At 36.8% G+C, this 25,072-nt stretch overlaps 1 protein-coding gene across 3 annotated transcripts in view; it reads right to left on the reverse strand.

The window, feature by feature from the left end:
- Positions 1–25,072, reverse strand: part of LOC120633617 — a 383,246-nt gene that overhangs the window by 181,310 nt on the left and 176,864 nt on the right. The gene's annotated exons all lie outside the window — the stretch shown is intronic.

The following is a 25,072-nucleotide window of genomic DNA, read 5'->3' on the forward strand; positions in this document are numbered from 1 at the left end:
TCATTTAACCATTTAATTATCATTTTTATTTGTGTGAGATGAAAGCGGAGCAGCCTGCTTCTAGGTAAACCTTGTCATCAAGTTTAAACTCAAGGGTCAAGTGGGTCTTTTGACCTCACCTCCTCGCAAAAGAAATGAAAGAGACATTAAATTTCCTGGGATAATAATCACTAACAATTTGTCTATTTACCTACTAAACCAAATGCAAATTAATATAATCTTCAGGTTTCACCGCAGTGATAGCCAATTACTTTTCTAGTAGCGTTCAAAATTACATAAAGCTAATTGACGATACTTAATGCAAATCAAGTTGATGGCATCAATTACATAAATGAAAGGATTATTTTAATGAGAAGCTATTATTTCTTATAGAGATAAACGTAAGACGGCCGAACTAAATATCAATAGTCTTAGTACAAAATTGTACAACTCGTTGATGGTGACCGAATATCGTGACGTAAGTATAATAAATAAATAAATAAATATACTACGACAATACACACATCGCCATCTAGGCCCAAAGTAAGCGTAGCTTGTGTTATGGGTGTGACTGATGAATATTTTTATGAATAATATACAGAAACACTTATAATATACAGATAAACACCCAGACACTGAAAAACACGTATGTTCATTACACAAACATTTTCCAGTTGTGGGAATCGAACCCACGGCCTTGGACTCAGAAAGCAGGGTCGCTGCCCACTGCGCCAGTCGGCCGTCATATTACATATAACATTAATACTATTATAACATTTTAATAATTATCCCCATAGGTTAAGTCTAGCAGTTCAAACACGCTAGACGCTATAGCCAGTGCTTTAGATAGTTACCAAGCCGACAAGTTCACCATACCACACCTAACAGATATGATAACAGGCGTTGGTACGGCGCGTCTTGCCGTTCAATTCAAATTTCATACAAAATTCGGATATCAAGCCTTTGATATCTTATTTATTTATTCAATTACAAGTCCATTACAATGTCATATAGATTACATAATTATTATATTTTTCAAAAAGAATGTCAATCTAATGTTTACATTTGAAATGGAACCCTGTGAGGGCGCTGTAACCAGATTGAGAGGCGGACTTATAATTGTCAATATTAAATATTCTCATTTAGGAAGTCGTTTATTTTATAATAAGCTTTCTCCAGCAAGTAATGTTTTAAGGATTTTGTAAATAAGTTTATACTTTATTTTTCTTTTATATGTTCCGGGATTTTGTTGTAAATTTGGATTTTTAATTTAGATGGCGGTAGGACTAAGTTGTGTTTGCGCATGCGCCGCAATGTATCCTGCCGGGGCATGTCTTGGAGTTTTTTTAAAAAATTATCTCTGTATATGTTGATAAGTACCGGCATTCGGGTTGGACTTCGCAGAGCTGTCATCGCACTTATTCCGATAACCAAATAATTACATCTTACTATGATGCCATCCTTAGCTTAATAAGGTACCTCTGCTGGACACAGGCTTGCACAAGAAAGAGGGTTTGAATACAGTTTACAAACAACATTGTACGAACACGGGAATCGAATTCAGGGCCTCGCGATTCGTAATCGAAAATATTTAGTAATAGGCAAACAAGTCTGAACTAACAGTTTATCTTCGGTAGTCTGATGAATAATAAAAAAAAATACAAGTTAACATCTACACTTACACTAACATAATATACACATGATTTTTTTTTATGGTTGGTCATGGTTAAAAAGGAGAGGTTTTTGGGAGAGCTTACACCCCGACCCGGCTATTTCAGTGCCTGAAACGATTATTGCTAGTTTAGAGACCGAATGCTTAACGTGTTCTACGCGGGCACCGTCAATATTACTGCCACTAGTGTTTACATATTCGCTCGATACACGCTCGCGAGAATCTCGCACTGGGGGTACAGGAACCGAAGCAACTGGAAAGCAGGGGCGTGCCAAATCATTAAACTATCACCGAACGCGGAAAACTTGCATAAAGCAGAACCCATGCGTTTATAACGACCGTGCCGAATTAAGGTATCATTAATAACAAGGAAACAACGATATTGTGTAAGAGGGCCCTATATACTGCTAGCGCTATCTTATTTGAACTGGGTACCAGTAGACCAGTACTTATGCGTAGCTGTTAAACAAATTGACCGTAATTGTTTATTAATTTATGGAAGTTAACTACCGCAACATAACACTACTGCTGGGCTGTTTTCTTCGCAGCCCGGTGGGTATTAACTCCATAGACTATATTTCCCTCCTCTAAGTGAGAGCAAATTAAATTATATACTTATTTCTATGCGTTGAGTTTTCGCTTAATTTGTTACTCGATTAAAGTATCTACAAATTGAGATCTTTTATTTGATCTCAAATAGTTTTATTTGTTCCGGTATATCATTATATGCTCCATATTGGATTTATCACGATATTACGGAGGCACAAACTGAGAGAGCCAACAGCACTCAAATGATCACAAAATCGATCCAATTCGGTGCTAAACTATGTATTTCACCCTCCAACAGGGCTAGTACGGGCAGAAGACAAAAATTATATCCCTCGATTATATCCCCTGGCAAGGGATGTAAAATACGCGTCCAAACGCTAAAGCGCAGAAATATGGAATAGGAGAAGTTTACCCCCGTTTATTATTACTAGCTTACCGTGCAACTTCGTCTGCACCAAATCGGTTATTACTGGAAAACAAGAATAAAATGACATTTTCTAAAAATGAATCCTAGCTAGATCGATTTATCGCCCTCGAAACCCCCTGTATACTAAATTTCATGAAAATCGTTGGAGCCGATTCCGAGATTCCAATGATATATAGACAAGGATTGCTCGTTTAAAGATATAAGATTACACATATATTATTTGGGTATTATTTCCACTTGCCCATGCTATATCTATGCAGCACGGCTAGCATGGACCAGAGACAATTATATCCCCGGGGAAATAATAAAAAAATATCTTCTCCTACAGCTTTATCAACACTCAGGACTGGCGGACAAGTAGAAATAATATCCTAAATAAAAAAATAAATATACTACGACTATACACATATCGCCATCTAGCCCCAAAGTAAGCGTAGCTTGTGTAATGGGTACTGAGATAGCAGATGAATATTTTTTTATGAATATAATACATATAAATACTTATAATATGCAGATAAACACCCAGACACTGAAAAACATTCATGTTCATCACACAAACATTTTCCAGCTGTGAGAATCGAACCCACGACCTTGGACTCAGAAAGCAGGGTCGCTGCCCACTGCGCCACTCGGTCGTCAAATCCTAATAATACATGTGTAATAAACGGGGGTATACTTTCCCAATTCCATGTTCCCGTGCCGTGCCGGTGGCAACTTTAATTATAACCCTTGTCAGGGGACATAATCGGGGGATATAATTTTTGTCTGCTGCCTTATCTAGCCCTGCTGTAGTCAGGTAAAAAGAAGAATGCAAACAACATGGACGACTAAGGTCCAAAAGAACGGGACTCACAGGAGACAATGCACAGAACCGAAGTATATAGCGTCGTATGTCAGTAAGACGTTAGGCGTTGTCTAACATGAAAAAGCGAGGCCAAAGAAAAATATTTATGTTCGATATCTTAGGTATAATTGTTGTTTTTTTATTAAATCGTTTGTTTGGAAGAGCAGAAATGACTCTTAAAGGATTTCAAGTACAAAAACTGCGTTGTCACCAGAGTCGCGAAAGGCTTTTATCGATGCTTTAATTGAAAATAACAACGATCAACTGCTAGTATATCGTTTGCTTAGTGGTAAGCATGATTGACTACGGATAGCAAGATTCCGGGTACCGCGTTTCGTTGGTTCCTTCTGTCACGATGTTTGATGGCAATTTATGGACACACTCGTTATTTTTCACAACTTCACCCGCGTTTATTTTGTCCTGGATAATATTTTCCAAAGATTGCGAAAATTTAATAAAAAGGGTTAACCCTTTCTTAGGTACTACAAGCTATTTCGTCAAGTCGCACGTTTATAACATTTACCAGCTTTTTCGGCATAAATATTTTTTGCTAAAAAAATGTCATTATAATCGCCGATCTTTTAGCCGAATATGGGTAACAAGCAAACAAAAAGAACAAACAGGAACACAAAGTATAGTATATCCATACTAATATTATAACTGCAAATGTCTTAAGACTTTTCTCTTGAAAAAATCACGTTTCGTGTGTGATTGATCTAAAGCATAATTCTGTTAGTAGGTAGAGTACCTACTAACAGAATTATTCATGCGAAAATTGCTCAATGGATTTTATTAAAATGTAATTAAGTTGTTGTTATAGGTAATATCTGAATAATTTAATGAGAATTGTCTAACCATCCACTTGCATATTCGTAACGTTAGCAGGGATGCATCAAGTGAAAAGGATTCGCAGGCGACGCCGCGGGCAAAGCTAGTACGAAAGAAATAAACAGTAAATTGAAATGGACAGTAAAGCTTACACAATGACCATAGTAAAGTACTAAAGAAAGCAAATAGCCTTTTGAAAGGTTAACAATTCCACAAATCGTTTTCAATGTGATCGCCCGAGTCGATGCAAATTTTCTATAAACACCATTTGTCGGGCCACCCATCTACAAATATGGCTTTTGAATGGCTTCTCTTAAAGTAAATAATACGTTTAAGGTGTGCACAAACAATTCTAGACTGTTAATCTCAGGTGCTAATGTTTTATATACATTTTAATTACTTAGTTATATACTTATAAGTATTAATTACCATTTACGAGTATCAATCTAGCTTTCTAAAATCTTGAGTCTGAAGCTTTTGATGAGAATTCGGACATTTAATTATGAAATGCTATTACAGATATAACAATAAAAGTAATTAGGTACTTTAAAAGATTCATTTATCTAAATTCTTAAATGCTTATTATAGCAAATAATTAAAAGTATTGAATGATAAAGTAATTGATGAAGTTAATTTGTCTTAGTACAGACATAGCAAATATACTATCAATGCGACTAGCACGAGGAAAAAAATAATGAAATATTCAGGAAACATGTTTGATATAAAACAAAACACTTTCAAGAGGTTCAAAATAATTCTGTAGATAGCGCAATTAAAATTTTGAAATGTGATTAAATGAACATGAAATCATAAGTATAAAGTATCCTACGATATTAAATTTCATGCACAAGAATATAATGATGGCATATTGCAAACTAAGCACGCAATGGTCCACGGTAGAGCACAGTGGTCAGATATTACCACAGCCCTAATTATAACGGTATGATCCAAAGGCAACGATGCAGAACCGGGTGACATATGCGTGAGCGCATTACGCTATGATGATTCCAAGCTAACGGAAAATTGCCGTCAAATGACTATTGGTCAATCGTATTCAGGTTAGAACAATATAGTTAACTTCACCTGAGTTTTGTTCGATTTTAACTAACAATAATGTCCCCTTTTTTCTATAGTAATTCTTGCTCTATTGCACTAGGTAGGTTATGGCTTATATTTAAATAATAAGACTTAAAAATCTAGTACTTAGTTGTACTGTCTCGTAAAACTAAAAAGCATATGTGACAAGCCAAACACTGTAAACGAGTATGACGATTATGACGATGATGTTGAAAACGTAAACAAATCAAATCGGTAGGCTGTCGAATTATTATCTTAAAATAAAAGTCAGACGCTGATACCGTAATGGTAATGCAGTAACAGGAAGTAGAGAATTAAGTGACTTAAAAAATATTGAGATTTACAAAATCATAACCATATTTGAATCATAAAGAACTTGAATACAAAGATAGTTCATCAAGTCACAACGATGACAAAGCAAGTACTAAAATAGAATGCGTACCGGAACTTATAGTCGTCAATCGACAAGTAATAAGTCGTAAATGTAATTGAATTGAGGAGGGACAGGATGAGTACACAATGACTTATACACCGGATACACGGATTATAAAGAGTTTGACCTTGTACTACGATTAGGTAAACGACATTTACTGTCACATTTAAAAAACTAAAGATCAACGATCGTTATTAGACGAAATGAAATATCAAAAAACCTTAACATGCGCAATTAATGTGAGTTTACCTTACTGCGATATACTCCCGTGTGGCTAATTAAAATAAAATGTATAATATATGTTTAGTAAGTATAATTTGACATACAGTCTCCCGAACAAAATCGATTAGAAGTATATGCTTTTTTAATCGAAATTAATTTTAAAACTACTCGCTTTAACGACAAAGAAAAATAATCGTAAGGAAACCACATTCTTGAGAGTTCTTCACAATGTTCCCAAAGCTGTGTGAAGTCTATCAATCTGCATTTGGTCAGCGTGATAGACTGCGGCCTGAACCTTCCTCATTTTGAGAGGAGAAGCGGCCGATAATGAAGTAGAAAGAAGTCGTAATATAATTACCAAATATATATTCAACGAAAAACAGATGCATACTTAAACGGACACTTGGGTTTGAAATAAAACACTATACAGCACTGCAAATACGTGAAGTGTTTCCTCATTCGTCAGAAACAAAAATAAACTTATGTTTAAGCGGGGCGAGGCGTGTAAAATTATAGCAATTTACAATAGGTAATAACTCTACGTAGGAAAATGAAAACACTCGGTAGCTGAGCGAGAAACTATGAGAAATAATCGCTTGATTGTGATGGTCGGTTGCGATACAAGATTGTAAAGAGGCGGTCAAAACAATTTAGGTCGCGCATATAATCTAGATTTTATTAAATCAAATGCCTGGTGTGATAACATCGAAGGGAAATGAAATAAATGTGCTATTGCCGGAAGATTTATGTTTATTATAAAAATATTAATAGTCAACCTTTGATAATCTTCCAATCGCAATAGCTAGCATTAACAAAGACTTGCGCGTTATTTCAAATTGGAGTAAAGCGCATGGCCTTAACGTTAATCCAAAAAAAACTCAAGCTATTGTTATTGGCAGTCGAAGGCAGATTTCAAGGATTGACTGGTTTTCCCTCCCCTCCATTGAGTTTGATAGTGTCACAGTCCCATACTGTGAAAATGTAAAGAACTTGGGCATTTATCTTGACCGAACCTTAAGTTGGACGTACCATATTAATGAGATCAGCAGAAAGACATTTGCAGCTCTAGGCTCTTTGCGTCGTCTTCGGTATTTACTTCCTATACCTACCAAAATTATGCTCGCACAGACTCTACTCCTTCCCATTCTTGACTACGCTGACGCAAGCTATGTTAACTTAACTGAAGATCAGTTAAATAAACTTGAGAGACTCCAGAATTCTAGCATTCGTTTCATATTTGGGTTGCGCAAATATGATCATATTTCTCAATTTCGGTCTCGTCTCAAGTGGTTACCTATCAGACTTCGCCGGAATTTGCACATTGTTTCTATTCTGTACTGTGTTTTGTTTCATCCTTCTACTCCTCTTTACCTGAAAGAGAGGTTTAAATTTGTAGGAGTCCCAGACGAACTTCGTTCTACGAGGAAGTTAGTCTTGAAGGAGCCTGGTCACAAATCCTCCTTCTTCAACGGATCATTTACGGTTCAGGCTATTAAATTATGGAACGCCTTGCCGTTAGATATCCGTGAGGCACAATCGATTGGGACCTTCAAGAAACTAGTGAAGGATCATTATTTGTCTCTTTCAGCCGAACAACGCTGAAGCGAATCATTTTAAGTGTGTAATTTGAATTATTTATGTATTTCATACTAATTGGGGATGTTATATGTAATATATTTATATAGATATTTATGTTATATATTTTATTTGTATTTATATATAATATATTTATATATATATTATAGTTATATTTATATATATATATATATATATATATATATATATATATATATTTTATTTATATTTATATATTTGTATAATTTTTAAATCTTATTTATTGCACCACCTACCTCTTTTCTACGTTTTTTCCTTTTACGCCATTGGTTGCCTGGAAGAAATCGCTATGTAGCGATAAGGCCACCAAATTGTACTCTCTTGATTGTATTTATATCTTTGTAACTACTTTTTGTTTCTTTGGTGTACAATAAAAGTGTATTCATTCATTCATTAATGATCGTATCATTAATAATTTACGATACCCTAACACAGTTTTAATTGCCTCCACGGAGGCAGATCTACAGAGGATTGGTGATATTGGTGAATAAGTGTAGCGAAGAGGCTGGTCTAGCTATAAACATCAAGAATCAAACGTCTTGGTAGTGTCTGATAATACAAATATGGGTCCGACGATTAGAGTGGCTAGGCAAGTATTGAAGACAGTGCAGAGATATAAATATGTAGGCACTTGGCTGACTGAAAAATGGGACAGTGAAACAGAAATTAATTTCAAAGCATGAAAAAAAGGGCTCACCGGCACCGAAGTGTATCAAAAAGGAACTCGGGAAATGTCTAGAAGCTTTCGACGCATGCTATAAATCAGCTGGACCTAAAAGGTTACCAATGAAGATGTCTTGCGACGACGTCTTGGTTGTCAGCGCGAACTTTAGAAGACCGTCAAAAAGAAAAACGTTGCTTATATGGGGAATGTGCTTAAGCGAGAAATACACAGGCAACTGATAATGAGGGGCAAAGTTGCTGGTGCGCGGCGCATCGGTCGCAAGAGGAAGTCTTCGGAAGCGCAACATCAGAGGATGGACTGGGATCGCGAGTGCCGCCCAGCCTTTTGCCTCGCGAGAGAAAGGGCGAAGTATCAATAACTGACGGACAACCTTCACTAGTTAGAGAGGCACCTACAGAAGAATAAAAATATTTGAGTATGTCTCCATTAGTCTTTACGATCATTATCATCCCTAGCTTATTGATGTCTGACGACTTGGCGCAGGTATTTTCCCTTTAAAAAAGAGATATTTAGAGTCCAGATTCAAGAAACTGCTCCAATTAGTATTGAGCTCTAACGTGGCTCTAACACTAGAGACAATACGTTAGCAGTAATCCATGCGCGGTAATTAATTATGGCGCCAATCCATAATGTTAATTATAACGTAATTGGTTACACATAGTCCTAGATACTGTTAACAGTTATGATTATGTTTTAAATAACGCGTAATTTCAACCTGACACCTTCCTGAATAGCTTTTAGTACTTATAATATTGTAAACCGTTGTAAACCAAAAGGTGGAAGATATTCCAAAAACAAAATCATCTCAACGGAAGATCGACGTCAGACAGACGGTCGGTATTAAATACAAACCAGAACAACAAGTCTGTCTTCAAGCTTGGGGAAGACATGTTTTTCTGAACCCACATAACGTGGTATAGAGCCAAGAATAAGAAGAATATCGCGACGTCAAATATTAGTGAGATAAAGTGACTACACTCTTGGAATTAATGTAATTACATGTGCACATTGTTTCAGAAACGCTTTTAAACCATCAAGGGCCTAGATCCAAGCAATTACACGTCAATTAAACCGCGGCCTGTTATTACGCGAACTTTCCGGGAGCCCCTGGTAATTATATAACGGCTCTGAATTATGGTCCGACTAATACAGATCATGATAGCAACACGAAAGCACGCAGATTTATGAGAACTCTTGATAAAACGAGCATAAAAGATAAAAGGAATGAGTACGTGCTTCAAATATTAAAACGGTATTCGTTATATAAAAACAGCCAAAAAATAGGAGTCATAACAATGATACCAGATACTAAAAACATGTTTCGAATATTAAAACAGGTATATTACATACACATTACATAAGAATATCAAAATAATAAGAAAAAGCTTATTTTAGAAACTCTTGCTCGTGAGAACTTATGATTATAACCTGTTTGTCGTGTTTAGATAATTAACTAAGTATTATCAGTGTTTATCAATGTTTTTCTTGAACTTGGCTGACACTCGAGGATAATTTTAATTTACATACTACCTAGTGTTGCTTAATCTTTCTTATCAAAGAGATTTGATATCGCTACTTTGGAAGAAATGGTATCTGGGGAAGGAATATTGAATATCTTCTAGATTGTGAATAAACAGAGGTTTAAGAATAAAATCAAAATGAAATGAAAAAATCCCTAGTCCCTGCTACATACAACAAATATAAACCTCTTGATACATTTTCATGCTATGAAATAGTAATTTTCCTAATCAGTCCATTTATTTGCGTAAATGTACCTACTACACGCCTTTTATGAATTCTGATATGTGACCTGCATTTTCCGTGTCAGATCACGTAGGGAACGGTAGTAAAATCAATATTTTTCCGATATCATTATCGGTTGTCATGGTAATGCATTAACGTACTTCATTTTATTGGGTTAGGGGCCGCTGAATAAACAATTCCTTGGAGAAATCGATATTCGATATGATAACGCTATCTTCGTCCACCCTTTCAACGATTATATGCATGTATTACAGACTAGCAATACTGAGCATTAGAATGCGTAAACATTTCCCGTCGATTATATAAATTCTGTTTAAGCTTCAATAATGCGTACAAAATGATAACATCGACCCCCAAGTGAGAATAAGCAATAAAACGGTGCAGAGAAACAAGTTTATAATAATGCTTGTCTCAGTAACTAGTTAAATTGTAATCCTATGAATAAAACCAATTTTAAAGTGAGAATATTTTCTGCTATCAACTTTGTTAATCAAGACAAACAGGCTTATGTTATGTTACGTAATCATGTGGAATTAAATTTCGGGGGTTTGTTTCATTATGACATTCTAGTGAACCAAGTGTCAATAGAAAATATCAAATAACTAAAATTATTTTAACAATCGTCATCATCATCATCATCTGATGATCAGACAGCCTATTACAATGCACTGCTGGACTAAATGCCTCTCCCAACTGGAGGATTTGCCCATAATCACCACGCTGGCAGGATCGCAGTAGGTGGTAGTAGTAGCACAGAAAACGCTGCAACCCGCACTCCGTTATATTTCCTTAGTCGCCTCGTACGACACCCGCGGAAAGAAGAGGGGCGGTGACAACTGTGGTGTTCTGATCTGCCGTCACCAAACGGCAACAATAACTTAATAAAAATAAGAAGATATTAGAGCAAACAGTACAGAAAGGAAAATTAATAGCTGTTAATTGTAATTTACACTAAAAATTAACATAATCGACAGGACGAAACAAACTACGTCCCAATATTTTCAATTATCTCAAACTGATAAAAAATGCAGCCCCAAGGCGCATAAATTATCTTTTTGCAAATTTAGAAAGCACCGTGAAAGCGGTTCTCCGTCCTGGCATGCAGTATGCGATATCGTAATATGGCAAAAATCTCCGACAATACTCGCTTGTGTAGCCGTAGGCAATGCTATAAAGCCAGGCGTAGAAAAGACAACGGAATTTACTGAGGCTGGCCATACTGCGGCAAACACTGACCACCGTGGAGTAATGATTGCTCGTGTTACGTGTCATGTAAATGATCTGTCTGTGGATTCACAGGGGACCACTCGATCAGGTTATTTACTTCCTTGTATCAATGCTTTACAGTTGTGAGAATACGAATGTAATTTATAATCATAGTGCTCGAATAGGTTATATTACGTAGGCACAGAATGGGATTATGGGGAATGATGTAAGGAATGCATTTATAACAAAGTCAATTTAACTAACATCTTTGTGGTACTATTTTAATTATTGTCCTCCCGAAATTATTAATATTTAATACAAGATCAGTAGCTTTAACATCCTTTCTGTTTATAAACGAATCAATGTTACTATCAATTATTAGGTTTATACACGTATTTTTGTAATATAGTCTCTTAAAGACTATTTATTATAGAATCAAGTATGAAACATGATTTCTTAGTACATGTATCTCAATTTAAATCCATTTAAGCTTAGACTTCGATTCAATAACATACGATGTTAAGTTTTACGCATTATCATCATCACACCAACCTATGGCCCACTACAGAGCACGGGTGTCCTCCCACATTGAGAAGGGTTTAAGACCGTAGTCCACCACGCTGGCCCAGTGCGGATTGTTGGACTTCACACACCTTTGAGAACATCATGTAGAACTCAAAGCCATGCAGGTTTCCACACGATGTTTTCCTTACCGTGGAAATGTTATTTAAATTACTTAAATAATAATTTAAGCATATAACTCAGAAAAGTTGCTGGGATTCGAACTCTGCCCGAAAGTGAAGTCGAGGTGCTACCCAATGCGCTATTACCGCTTCATGCGCTATAACCGCTTCGCTCGCATTATGGCTATATAGTATTTCATCTTATTCCGTATATTCCGCACGTTATTGGACCATAGTTATTAATTGGTATGTGTTTGTGTTTGATGTGGCCCTATGCGAATGGATTTTCTTTCGTTGGACTCTTCTTACGTTATAAATTATCACGGTACATCTCGCCTTCGGATATGTAGGTTTCTAATTCAAACACTCTCTGTTGTTAGAAATGAGCTCTATTTGAGCCTGCTCTAGCAGAGCATCAATTATCGCCGGCAACGTATCTTCATCCCATCGCGGCAGCGGGGTGAAGGGTCATCTTGCCTATAAGCTACCCGTCACACCGTGCCCTTTGCAGTTTACGTACAAACACTCGCTTTTCGCCTGCAATTTAAACTTTCACTCAATAACAATATTTGCTTAGGAGCCTGGTTCCGCTCGAGAGTAATTTCTCTTCTGATACTTCTCAATCTGATAAAATTATTTCTCGCTATTTAATATGGACCAATTCAGTTTAATTAACGTTAGGTAGAAATGCTTCCGCGATTATTTAGTGTGTCGGTTGCATTCTGATTTATAGCTCCGTATTAATTAAAAATACGACGCGTCTATATTTGGTTGGATAGTAAATATAAGATTTCAATATTTGCATTATAAATGAACGATGAATAGCAAAACTTATAAAGACACTGATTTAATATGTATCAAATATTTAAGTATTAAAAAAAAAAACTCAAAGATACCTCCCAATTGTACGTTTTTAAGTCTAGTTCCTTTACATATATTGATACAATTTTTTTAATAAATACCTAAAATCAATTTGTATAATGTCTGTTACATTATTACTACAAAAAACTTAATACAAAAAGAAACACAAAAGATAAAATAAAAAAAAAAACTAGTTCAGATGTGCAAAGGGGTGTTATCTAGGACTAAAGTTATTTCTCCCAGACAACCTTTGGCAAAAGTAGTTCTAATAAGGAACGGGTTGGTGCGGCAATACAAACATTTACCTAAATAAAAATATTGCAAACTAGACCCAGCGCCATCTGACGGGCTGATGTGTGAATCTAAACCATCCAGGGTGCCACCCAAACGCATACCGAAAAATTCATTCAAATCGGTCCAGCCGTTTAGGAGGAGTTCAGTGACATACACACGCACACAAGAAATATATATATCAAGATGTTTATAATACATATTGCCCATACATATAATAATAATAAACTACATACTATAACGCTACATACACAAAAAAAATGTTTTTCCAACGACTTTTAAACAGAGGCAAGTATTTGCCTGATTGTTATAAAAGCTTTATTTGGAAAGTCTTATTCAGTAAAAGCTAGTAGCGACAGTTTATCCATACGGTCTAACCTTAATTAAGAATTCACTGTGCTATTCCTGAGTACAGTTTATTTACTGGGCGCGCTGAAAATGTAATGTACGTTTTAACGATAAAAAAGCTTGGGTGTCAATTGCTCTAGCTTCATAGCTTAATATAAATTTACTGTGAGATGGTGATAACAAAAAAAAAATTTACCCAGCTAAGTTTGTTGTGGGCGCGTTTGGAGCCCTCGTAGCGTTAGATTTAAGTTGGCGAACGAAGTTATCACCATCCCCTTACAATTTTGTAAACAAATATGTATGAACGCTTCATAAGTGCCTGTGATAGGCAGTGGCGTGCATAGAGGGTATGCACAGGGTATGCAGATGATATAAAATAAAGAAAATCTCCATTACGAGTTATAAAAAACTTAAGGATAGGCATTGTAAGAGTTATAAAAAGCCCATCCTTAAGTATTTATAACTCGTACTGGGGATTTTCTTCATTTTATATCATCTGCATACCCTGTGCATACCCTCTATGCACGCCACTGGTGAAAGGCCTACATGTAAAAAGAAATTTTGAATTTGAATTTGAACCACCTTTTATATTAGCACCCCTTTCGCTGTAAAAGAATTAAAGCTTCATTCTTTCCTTTATTTATTTATCTTCAAGTGAGGGTAATTTCTTTTACTACAGTGGTAATCATCAACATCATATAAACCCGTTACCGACCCACTACTAGAATGAGAAGGGTTTAGGCCAACACGCTGACCCAGTGCGGATTGGTGGACACCTCACCCCTTTGAGGACATTTTGGAGAACTCTCGCGATGTTTCCTTCACCGTTGAAGCAAGTAATATTTTAATTGCTTAAAACGCTCATAACTTTGAAAAGCTAAAGTTCTGGGATTCGAACTCTGCCCCCGAAAGCGAAGCCAAAGTCCTGACCACTCAGCTATCACCGCTACTACTACAGTGGTAATATATGGTATATATGTTAAATAAATAAATAAATAAATATACTACGACAATACACACATCGCCACCTAGCCCCAAAGTAAGCGTAGCTTGTGTTATGGGTACTAAGATGACTGATGGATATTTTTATGAATTATATATACATAAATACTTAGAAAATACATATAAACACCCAGACACTGAAAAACACTTAATACTCATCACACAAACATTTTCCAGTTGTGGGAATCGAACCCACGGCCTTGGACTCAGAAAGCAGGGTCGCTGCCCACTGCGCCAGTCGGCCGTCAAAATGTTGTTTGCAATATGCTTCTATATAACATACAATTATATACGACAGTGTCGAGAATCCATCAAGACCCCGTATTCTTCAGTTGAACTAACTTATACAATGGTAATAGAATACGCATTTCAGCTGCCAAAAGCGTGAAATAATTAGCCATAGCAAAATAATAATTGTCTCCGACACCCCGCATAGCCGCACAGCTGTTCATATCGTATAGCACGACAAGATAGTATCTATGCTGATGACGCGACAGAATTATCGACTCGGACTACCATACGCCTACGTTCAAGCTGCACAAAAATATTGCATGTTATTTGATTAGTACACAAAAACATTTTGTCGACCTCACTGTTGCAATCGTGAGCGCTGTAGTCTTAGAAGTGGGAGGTCCCGGGTTCTATTCCCGGCGGAGAAAATTTGTAAATTCGTAATTTTTCTGGTCTGATCCGGTGGGAGAGGCTTCGACCGTGCCTACCGACAAAGACGTACCGCAAAGATAATTAGCGTTCCGATACGTCGCCATGTAGAAACCATAGGGCTCATGGGCTTAATTTAACTGTTATACCTTAAACAGGTTAGCCCGCTACGATCTTAAGACTCCATCATCACTTACCATCAGGTAAGATTAATATACTACTAATAAACTACGCCAATTCACACATCGCCATCTTGCCCCTAAGTGAGCCCAGCTTGTTTTATGAGTACTAAGATAGCTGGTGAACCTATTAGGAAGACCAGACTCCATCGAGGCGTGCCACTTGTTTAGATTATTTGCTGATAAAATGTAAAGTTAATGTTTGTTAGGTTACAATAGGGCTGACATGCAGCTGTTCTGTAAAAGCCCTTAAAAAAAGAATTAAAAAAAAAAAAAAAAAAAGATATCTGTTGAATTCGATTGTGTTCTTCACACAAACATTTTCTAGTTCTGGAAATCGAATCCACAGCCTAGGACTCCGAAAGCAGGGCTGCTCACTGCGCCAATCGGCCGTCAAATTTTGCTTTTTTTGACGTGACAACGTCTTATAAATTGGTTTGCCGGGTGACACTTCAAGAAACTGCGTTACGCTCCGCTCACGTTATGCGCTCACAATGAGAGCGAGTGAGAGGCACGCGCCCGCCTAAGAGCGAGAGAGACAGACATAAAAAATGAAAGGCACGCGTCCCTTTGTAGTAAACGCTGTTTCATTGTACGCAAATGTATTGCAAGTTATTGTATGTATATTTGTATATAAATACGTATGTTTGTGTAAAGGTAAAAATAAAATTTTGTTAATATGAAATTCAGTGCGAGATTCTTTGTATAAATTAATGTTTTAAATATAATTCTTTGTATAAATAAATGTTTTAAATTGTTACTATTATTTCATCCTTCTTCCTACTATACGAATGAATATTCACATTAAAATTATTTTACCACTCAAAGTCGTTGTCACGTAAAACTTTCGCCCGTATACCGACTTTACAGGCAACCAATTTTTTTTTGATTACAGTCTGTGTAGTGGAAAAATAAAGGAAACGAACGGCTTTATCTTGCCTACCCTATGTATACAAAAGTCATTTGGTTAACATTATGACATCGTGTAGTAGTGCTCTTTGTGACAGAGCTTGTCCGGGGAAGTACTATCGCCATGCTTATTTCTGCCAGCAAACAGCATTGTTGCAAATGAAGCTATACTTGATGAGTATCGAGCAATAGAGAAGGAATAAAATTACTTACGTTTAAATATACAATAAAACAGCATTACTAATGAACGTGACTAAAAATTAGGTTCAGCTTCGAGATTTTGACAACATTATTGTACCACTGTAATTTCATAAAAGTCGCAATACATCTTCACACATGTAGTTAACAATGCAAATAAATATTAATGATAAATGACAGTACTCGTGCTTCTGCTATACGATCGTGAAAGTTTTTAAGTTTACGAGTCTGTATTCTAAAACTATTAAACTGATAGACAAGAAATTATAGTGGGGCATAGAATAATTACCTACTTCAGCCTTATTACAGACAAACGATAAAACATACTCGCATCCACAGTTAGAATTCCAAAACCCCGATACCTACTTTCCTAGATCAACAGCTCAGAAGAATGCAATAAAACTGAGTGTACATACACCTATAATTTTGAACACGCGCTAACTATAACTCAATTTCAACTGACCATACATTATGGTCAAATTGCTTGTGTGTACGCAAATTACAATTATTATAAGAAACAATTTAGTACAATATACGCATACGCTTGAAAGATTTTTATAAATATAGACAAGTGTATATAAAGACAAATACAGTGACACTAAATCTTTTTTATAAATCGCTTTACATAAAACGAGGGCTGCAGGTTAAACTGAGAGATGGATGACAATTATCAATTACATGTGAATTAAATTTCAAATCTAATACTGATAAACTTGCTTAAGTATAGCATAATAACCGGGACACACAGCTTAATGTGATCTCAGATGCACGAAGGTGGCCAAAGGCAATTAGGGAACCCTGGGCTGGTACTGAGAATTTCTTGCCGGAAAAATCTCATACCTGTCGACTTTTAGTGCAACCCAAAATCTAAGTTATTGACCCTCGTGTTCCGTATACAAACCTACTGAACAGCATATGTTTACTTTCTCTACCAGCCCAACTCCTTAAATCCTCAAACATTTTTTGTATTCGGCAACTGAGTCGTTGGTACTCTCTAACCAAGTATCTTTCCTCATCATCAAAAGTCTATAACAGACCACAGCTGGCCTAAGGGTCTCTCACGACGGAAGGGGTTGGTAACCACAGTAGATCTTCGTTATAGCACGAAAACGCTGTTGCCCGTTTTTCATTATATTCCCTAATATTAGTGATATCTGCATATCGTCTGCGTAAGGTGCAGAACTCCTTTGTGGGGTTGAGTATACGCTTTTACAACATGATTCCTAAGGAAATTCTTGACCTACCAATGCATACATTTAAAAAATGTGTAAAAACGCATCTAGTACAGCGAGGTTACTATACATTTGATGAATTCCTCAATGACAAGGTAGAATGGAAGCAGCCAGCCTCGCTCTCATCTCCCGCAAGATAGCAAAATGATTGTAAATGTTGATGTTGGAAAAGAGCAACTACTGAGTTTCTTGCCGGCTCTTCTCGGTAGAATCTGCTTTCCGAACCGGTGGTAGAGTCACACAAACATGCATACTTGACGTTTCAAAAGTGCTTATAAAGTAGGCCTACTTGAAATAAATGAATTTGAATTTGAATTTAACGGGTTTCTTACGACGACTGTACTATGATCTTCGGTCACCACACGGCACAATTATATTTCCTATCAGGGCTAATATTGGACTACTCGTAGTCTTCTCACAATGAGAAGGGTTTAGACCGTGGTCCAGCACACTGGCCTTGAGTGGATTGGAACTGTATTTCCAGCTCTCCTCGGGTAGGCGTATAAACGCCGAGTTGAAAATGCTAGTGAATTACGACCCATACTCATAGAGTAATGAATACACGAAAAATGTAACTAATAAATTTCATAACTAAATTTACTAATTTTTTTTTTTTTATGTTTTTTTTTCTGCTGCTATCCATCCACCGCACCAGTGAGGCGGGAGAATAACCAGCCTAACAGCTACAGGGACATAGCGGGCACCACCAGAGTTGGCATCCGGAATGCGGAGCTAATAAAGCAGATAAATTACAGATCTCAGGTTGATGGACACAGGGCAACACTGCGTCTGCAAGATTAACCCTTGCATGACCTGGGAAGTGCTGCTCTGTTTTAGGCGATGGTTTACCAACTACTATAAGGTGGGCTATCTGCTTGGTACATCAATTGAGAATAAAAAAAAAATGCGTGTGTACTTATGTACACGCGTTAGAAGTTATATTTCTTCGGCGCAACAAGATAAAGATCTTTTCAAAAATTTAATCTCTCACCTTATTCTACGTTTGTAGAAAAAACGACACTAACAATAGAATAAAGGTATTTAATACATTGAAAGTTTTATTATAACGCATTATTTAGTTATCTCATTTTCAGACGACCAATTTTCACTGAAAATTGAAATTTGGGATTTTTGACTTGAGTCAATTAAATCACCGGAATGAGCCCGCAGACTTTGACAATTGAAAGTGTACTGTCAAACCTTTTTTCCAAAACTAAAATGTTTACTATACCTAACTTCAGGGTGTCGGTTTTTCGTGACGGTTTGAGCGGGCATCGTAAAAATTTACTCTCATCATTTTCCCCTAACGCGCCAAAAGCAGTATAACTTTAAAAAAAGATATACTCGGTTTACGTGGCTCTGATCATTTCTCTTAGGCGGCAGTTTCAATCATAAGGCAGGCTGGATATTCTTTTCTTGACTTACGTGAACTTACAATGCAAGGACAGGCTTGTGAGTCCAATAAATTTCATTCAAGCGGCAGCAGCAAGCCAAGGTCATGTATATGGGTCTAGTCAACAATTTAAGAGACTTCCGCAAAGCGAGCAAAGCCGCAGTTATCGGCCAGTTAACGTATAAATCACTGAATCGCCTCCGGGAGCGAAAGCTGGCTACCTCACAGATCTTACACGTCGATAAATTCATTAATAACCCCCGACAACTCCACGTTGGTTGTTTGTTTTCTCGAGCCGAACCGCGCCTAATAATAATGCTTTAATTACAGGAAAGCGTTGATTCGAAAACGATATACACATTCGATTTGACATAATCGATCTAGTTTACATCTTGATTTATTGCGACCGAAAACCGATCTGAGATGCCGATACCCGATTCCAATTGAAACCAGAAACACTAGTACGAGTTTGATTTTGAGTATGAAAATATAATAATGGGAGATTAAACCTATTGTTTTTAATGTACATTTAAGTGTTAATAGATAATGTTAGTTTAGTCTAGGACGTGCCTATTTATAATTTATTAGTTCTGTAAATGTTTTTACGATAATCAGTGTACTAATCTAAGACTAATAAATCAGACTATTTAATTAGACTTACCTAGTCTCAACGTTGAAACCTGAATCAGTAGTATAAGTTTAATTTCGAGTATCAAAATACTATAATGAGAGATTAAACCTGTTAACTAGTATTAATATCATACATTGAAGCGTTGGAGATGATGTTAGTTTAATCAAGGATTTTGAGGATTCGGGATTTGATTTACTTTATGTAAATGGTTTAAAGTTAATTAGTCACTTTTATCATAAATAAAATTTACCCAGTCACAACGTGTTGATGTATCTCGAGGTATAGGCGCGTAACTTCTTTGAATACACCCACAAAGATCGTAACCCATTTATAGTAACCATACTTCAGTCAGCTTAGAGCCGCGTATAGAATTCGGCATGACTTCTTTTGATAGTAATCCATAAATGTACCCGACATTCCAATTAACTGGGCTGAAAAACCGACAAATTTTAATGTATTATCAGAAGCCTCGAGGCTTTTCCAACTTATTTTGCAAAGTTACTGCTACAGGCGCTCGGTGCAAATGTTTTACTTGAGGTCAATTCTACCCCATGTTACAGTGACTTTTCTCGAAGCCATTAACGCGAGAAGTTGAACCTCGTGCTAAATGTATAGGACACCAAATGTACAGGTTATTACGAGTGCCAATCAATATTCAAATGAATTCAAACTAATGATGTCTATCTGTTTAAAGGGTTAAACTCGAGAATCTTTAATCAGTACTCAGATTATTAGTAATAGGCAGCATGCCGCTTTTCCTACGCGAATTATTATTTTTTTTTTTTTTTTATTTAGCTCGCAAAACTGACAATCAACTGCTTACTCTAATATAAACTATAGGACATTTGGCATGTGTATACAATTGTGTGCCTTCTCGATGCGAACATAGCATGCAAATCCGTTGGGTACATAAGGCTGCTGCAAACAGCTAGAAAAACTAATTTAGAATAATATAACAAAAAAAAAAAAAAATCACGCGTTATAAGACGCAATGTTGTTAGACACTAACCTAGGTGGACAAACGTCTACGGGTTCCCCTAATAGAACAAGCACGTGACAGGCTGTGGTGGTATTAAGTTCAGTTACCCCGTTTAGGGAAATCATGCTAGATCTTCCTTGATGACATCGAGCGGCGAGTCTTGAAGTAAGCTCAAAACCGAACATTCCACACAATCCCTACAAAAAGTATCCGGTATCCATAATGTAATGATAAACATACAGAGATCCGACGAAGTCAATCGTGCTGAAGTGTTGAATTAGGAAAGGATCCTTCCTAGCTCCAGAACTAAACGTTCTATACACTGTCGTGATGCTATATATGCGACAAAGGTCCACCACGAGGTACCACGAGGTCAAAAACGTGGAACTACTGTAGCAGATATATACTGTATTTTAACAACAGTGGATGTCCATCGATTATAAGTCAACAAAGAAGTCTAGCTAAAGATTTCGGTCAACTTTATTTTTATCCATCGCAAATAGGGTTGCACCTTCCTCCTAACCTATGCAATACCTAGTTTTATTTGTCGTAAATTAAAAGCTTTTATCAAAAAGCGAAAGATGGAAAAGACCAAATGTGAACCGCATAAATCACTCGTCTAGCTAACAACTTGGATCACCATTATTTGGCCTTTGCAAATATGCTTGCCCCAACCTCAAAACCTATGTACTACCTGTCAATTGTAGTTGACGTAAATTTTAAACATTTTCCGTATAGCGGAAGATACACAGGCAGGATCACTCCATCACTTCGCACTTCCATGTTTTAGGCGAAAGTTTAGATCTAAGCGAACTTCGAAATTACAACCATGACGACTACAGTTAACAAAGGCAAATCAGATATTTCACCGTGCGCAATCATAACGCACGTCTGTCTGATTTATGAACCGTTTGTTGGTCTGTCACGAGTAACGAGTAGAAAATTGCATAAAATGAAGTGCATAACGCATGACCTACTACGCAAATTATAAGTTTGTCACGATGTTTGATTGCCGGTGGATTGTTCTAACATGATTGTTATCTAAGTGTATTAACATACCTTTATGCTGCCAGTCTGTTAGTTCTATAATAAACATAACGAAAGGTCAACCACTCTCATTGCTACTGCATTTAATGAAAAGGTTATATAAGGCTTGTTGGAAAGGGGGCATTATGCCAATAGGTTTATAACAATATTTATGATAGTGAAACTATAATAGTTTATAGAAATAGCAATTTAAAGTTTTCCAAAAATTACGCTGTGACAACCACGTATCTACGAAACATGGGATTCAAAAATTAGTTCCTAGATAATATTAAAACAAATGACTCACCCACCCTTTACGTACACATACACGTGTACATGGCACGGAACGCTAAAAACTAGTTCGAACACCCAATCTAAAGAGTAATCTAGGGAGTAGTCAAAATAATGGTCTATTTATATCCTGTCAATCAAATGATACTGTCAAGCAAGACACAAATATATTTTAGGTTTATTACCTATAAGACGAAGACAAAATATGAAAAGTTATCTGACCATAATTCCATGGTTATTCCAAATGGCGAAGTATCGCAACCACTCTGTCCTGATAGATGGGTATGTCACGAAAATGGACCAGAAGTTAATAATAACGGCGAGCATAACCAAGCCACGGTAAATAAATAGACGAACGAAGCTTAGAAAGTTTCGCGAAATCGATACTCTGTATTTGTCAATCATGGCAAGCATTAGAATTATTTTGCCGAGATAGATGTGAGTTGTCACGAAAATCGATCGTCAAACCTGACACCGAAGTCCGAACAGGATAAAGCTCGGTCATTTGTCGAAACTAATATTCGTCACGTTATAGAATCATAACACCGTTCAGTACCCTTGGCATTGCCTCGTTGGTTTTGTTGTTAGGATTTTCAATTACGGATTACGAAGTCCTGTACTCAATTCCAGGGTCGGGCAAAAACTGTACATTCTGCAAAAATTTTTGTCATTACCAACCCCGACTAAGAGAGTAGATATGGCGGCTAATTTTGAATAACTGCCCTTTTCACATCGTGACACCAATGTAAATACACGTTCTATGTACTTTTTGGTGTGATCTTTTCAAATACGAGTATGTTACGGTTTACTGTAAATGCCACGGCGAATAAGGTCATAGTTATGCGTGTCAATAGCTAAATTTGATTACGAGGATGACAAAGCATTAAAGGATTACTGTCGTTAGTGACTTTCTCGCAGGTTTGTTTTCGGGAAAGTATCTTATATTCGAATCCAGGATAGAAGTTAACCGGGTTACCGTTAATAACGATTTTTTGTAAACTAAGTCGGATACCTAGACGGATACGGTAAGTAGATTCATTACGTCTATGTACGCATCAAAAGTGCCACCTATTTTATATATATTTAAGTAGGCCCTACTTGAATAAAGATATATTTGACTTTGACTTTATAAAGTACAATCTAAAATTATTGTGTAACACATAACCAAACAATATATAAACTTTACTATTCATAATATCAATTTAAAGGCAAAAATTAAATTACAGTAAAAAGTTATGAATTAATTCCCTATGATCCTTACATGTTTACACAGAAATGTAACAAAAATATTATTGTACACAAGACACGTAAGAAGAAATGTTTTAGGTATTTTGCGCACTGCCTGGTGCTCAAAATCCATACTAATATTATAAATGCGAATGTATGTCTGTGTGGCCTCGAGGCCCGCACCGGCCTTTTGGCCGCTTGAAGACGACCCGCACGCGAAGTGGGTCTGCATGTATGTTACATATGTCTACCACTGCACCGATCTTGTTGGAATTGAATATAAAGAGATAAAGTTGGTTAAAGGATACTTTCGATCACAGGAAAACTAATATTTTCCGCGGAAGCTCATTTTTTAGAAAAAGTAGGAAATCAACGCGGATAAACTCGCGGCTAATAAACCTATTTGTAGATAAACTCATACTTCGCATTAGTTAATAACCTTAAATATTGAGACTTGCAATGAACATGCCTACAAAATTACCTAACTATGGTTAATATTGTTCGAGCCAGTGAAAGTTACTCTACATCAGTCAATCATGTTAAGTATCAAAAATTATTTCGCCCTGATGGATAGGCATGTCGTGAAAATGGACTACACGGGGTTAACATAGACTGCGGGCACGACTTAAGGTAGAAAGCTTGCGGATCCGATGTTCCGTACCTATTTGTCAATCAAACTCGTATCGGATATCGGACTCATTGTTCAGCCACGTCAGAGGATGTTAAAATGAGACATGCATTATTCTACACGGGAGAGATTAAAAGCTTATGTTACAAGCTTAATATAATGCGATGATAACAAAGCGGTTTTATTTATAAAGGAAAACATGTTTCATGTATGTCTTTCGGAGACTCTTGTCACAGATTGACGAGTCGAGTTTAACTTGTAGGTACAATAATTTAGATATCATAATAATATTTTTTTTCTGTACAGTAGGTCCACTTAAAATGCGTTTCTTCCTATATACACCTGCTTCAATGGCCTAGTGCTCAAAATGTTCGACTACAGATCACGAGGTCCTGAGTTCGATCATCGGGTAAGGCCAATGAAAATAGTATTGGGTTTTTCTATCAAGGAATTCTTAGTACCAGCGCGGAGATTGGTTATTACCGGTGACTCCCCCTCGTGCCTCGGAGAGCACATTAATCGTGTGCAAGGCACACGTCCTACAATGCGTAGACATGTGTCCATCGACCTAAGGAAAAGGTTAAGGCCCCGTGTGTCTATATTTTCAAAGGCAACCACGGAGTTCAGATCGCAACAGAGCAATGCTGCCTAGCAGCAATAATAAGCATGGGGAAAGAAAGAAAATATGTTGTCCTTTCCCTGTGGAAACAATTTCTCCTACTCATGCTAGCCTAGTAGAAAAAATACTGTTTCCCAAGGATGAAAGAAAAACTTTTAGAAAAGGAATATATACTCAATACCTCCGGCTTCCTACCTGGAACAGCGATGAGCGCTGCGGAATTGTCATTAGGAGGTCTCCGGTTCGATATCCGATGGGGGAAATTTGGGAATTTTGAATTTCTTTCTCTGGTTGCTCTGACTTTTGCCGTTACCAGTTTAAAACCTACCAAAACAAGACGTGCGAAGCGATTTAGCGTTTCGGTACGATGCCGCGCAGAAAACGATTTCGGAACGGGTTTAATGTGCCTGCCATACCCCTAACACGTTTAGCCTGATAAAATCTCAAACTAAATTGTAGTGGAAGATCAAAAAAGAAATATTGCGACCGAAGCCGCGGGGAAAAGCGAGTATGCATATAAATTATATTGATTATCCACTCTGCATACTAAGCCCGTGTTAATGCTATGCTTCCTTTCGCTTATGTTATCAAGGAAGCGATCCCGCCCAAGATACT

Source organism: Pararge aegeria, chromosome 22 (assembly GCF_905163445.1).
Source record: "Pararge aegeria chromosome 22, ilParAegt1.1, whole genome shotgun sequence".
In the NCBI taxonomy this organism is placed as follows: domain Eukaryota; kingdom Metazoa; phylum Arthropoda; class Insecta; order Lepidoptera; family Nymphalidae; genus Pararge; species Pararge aegeria.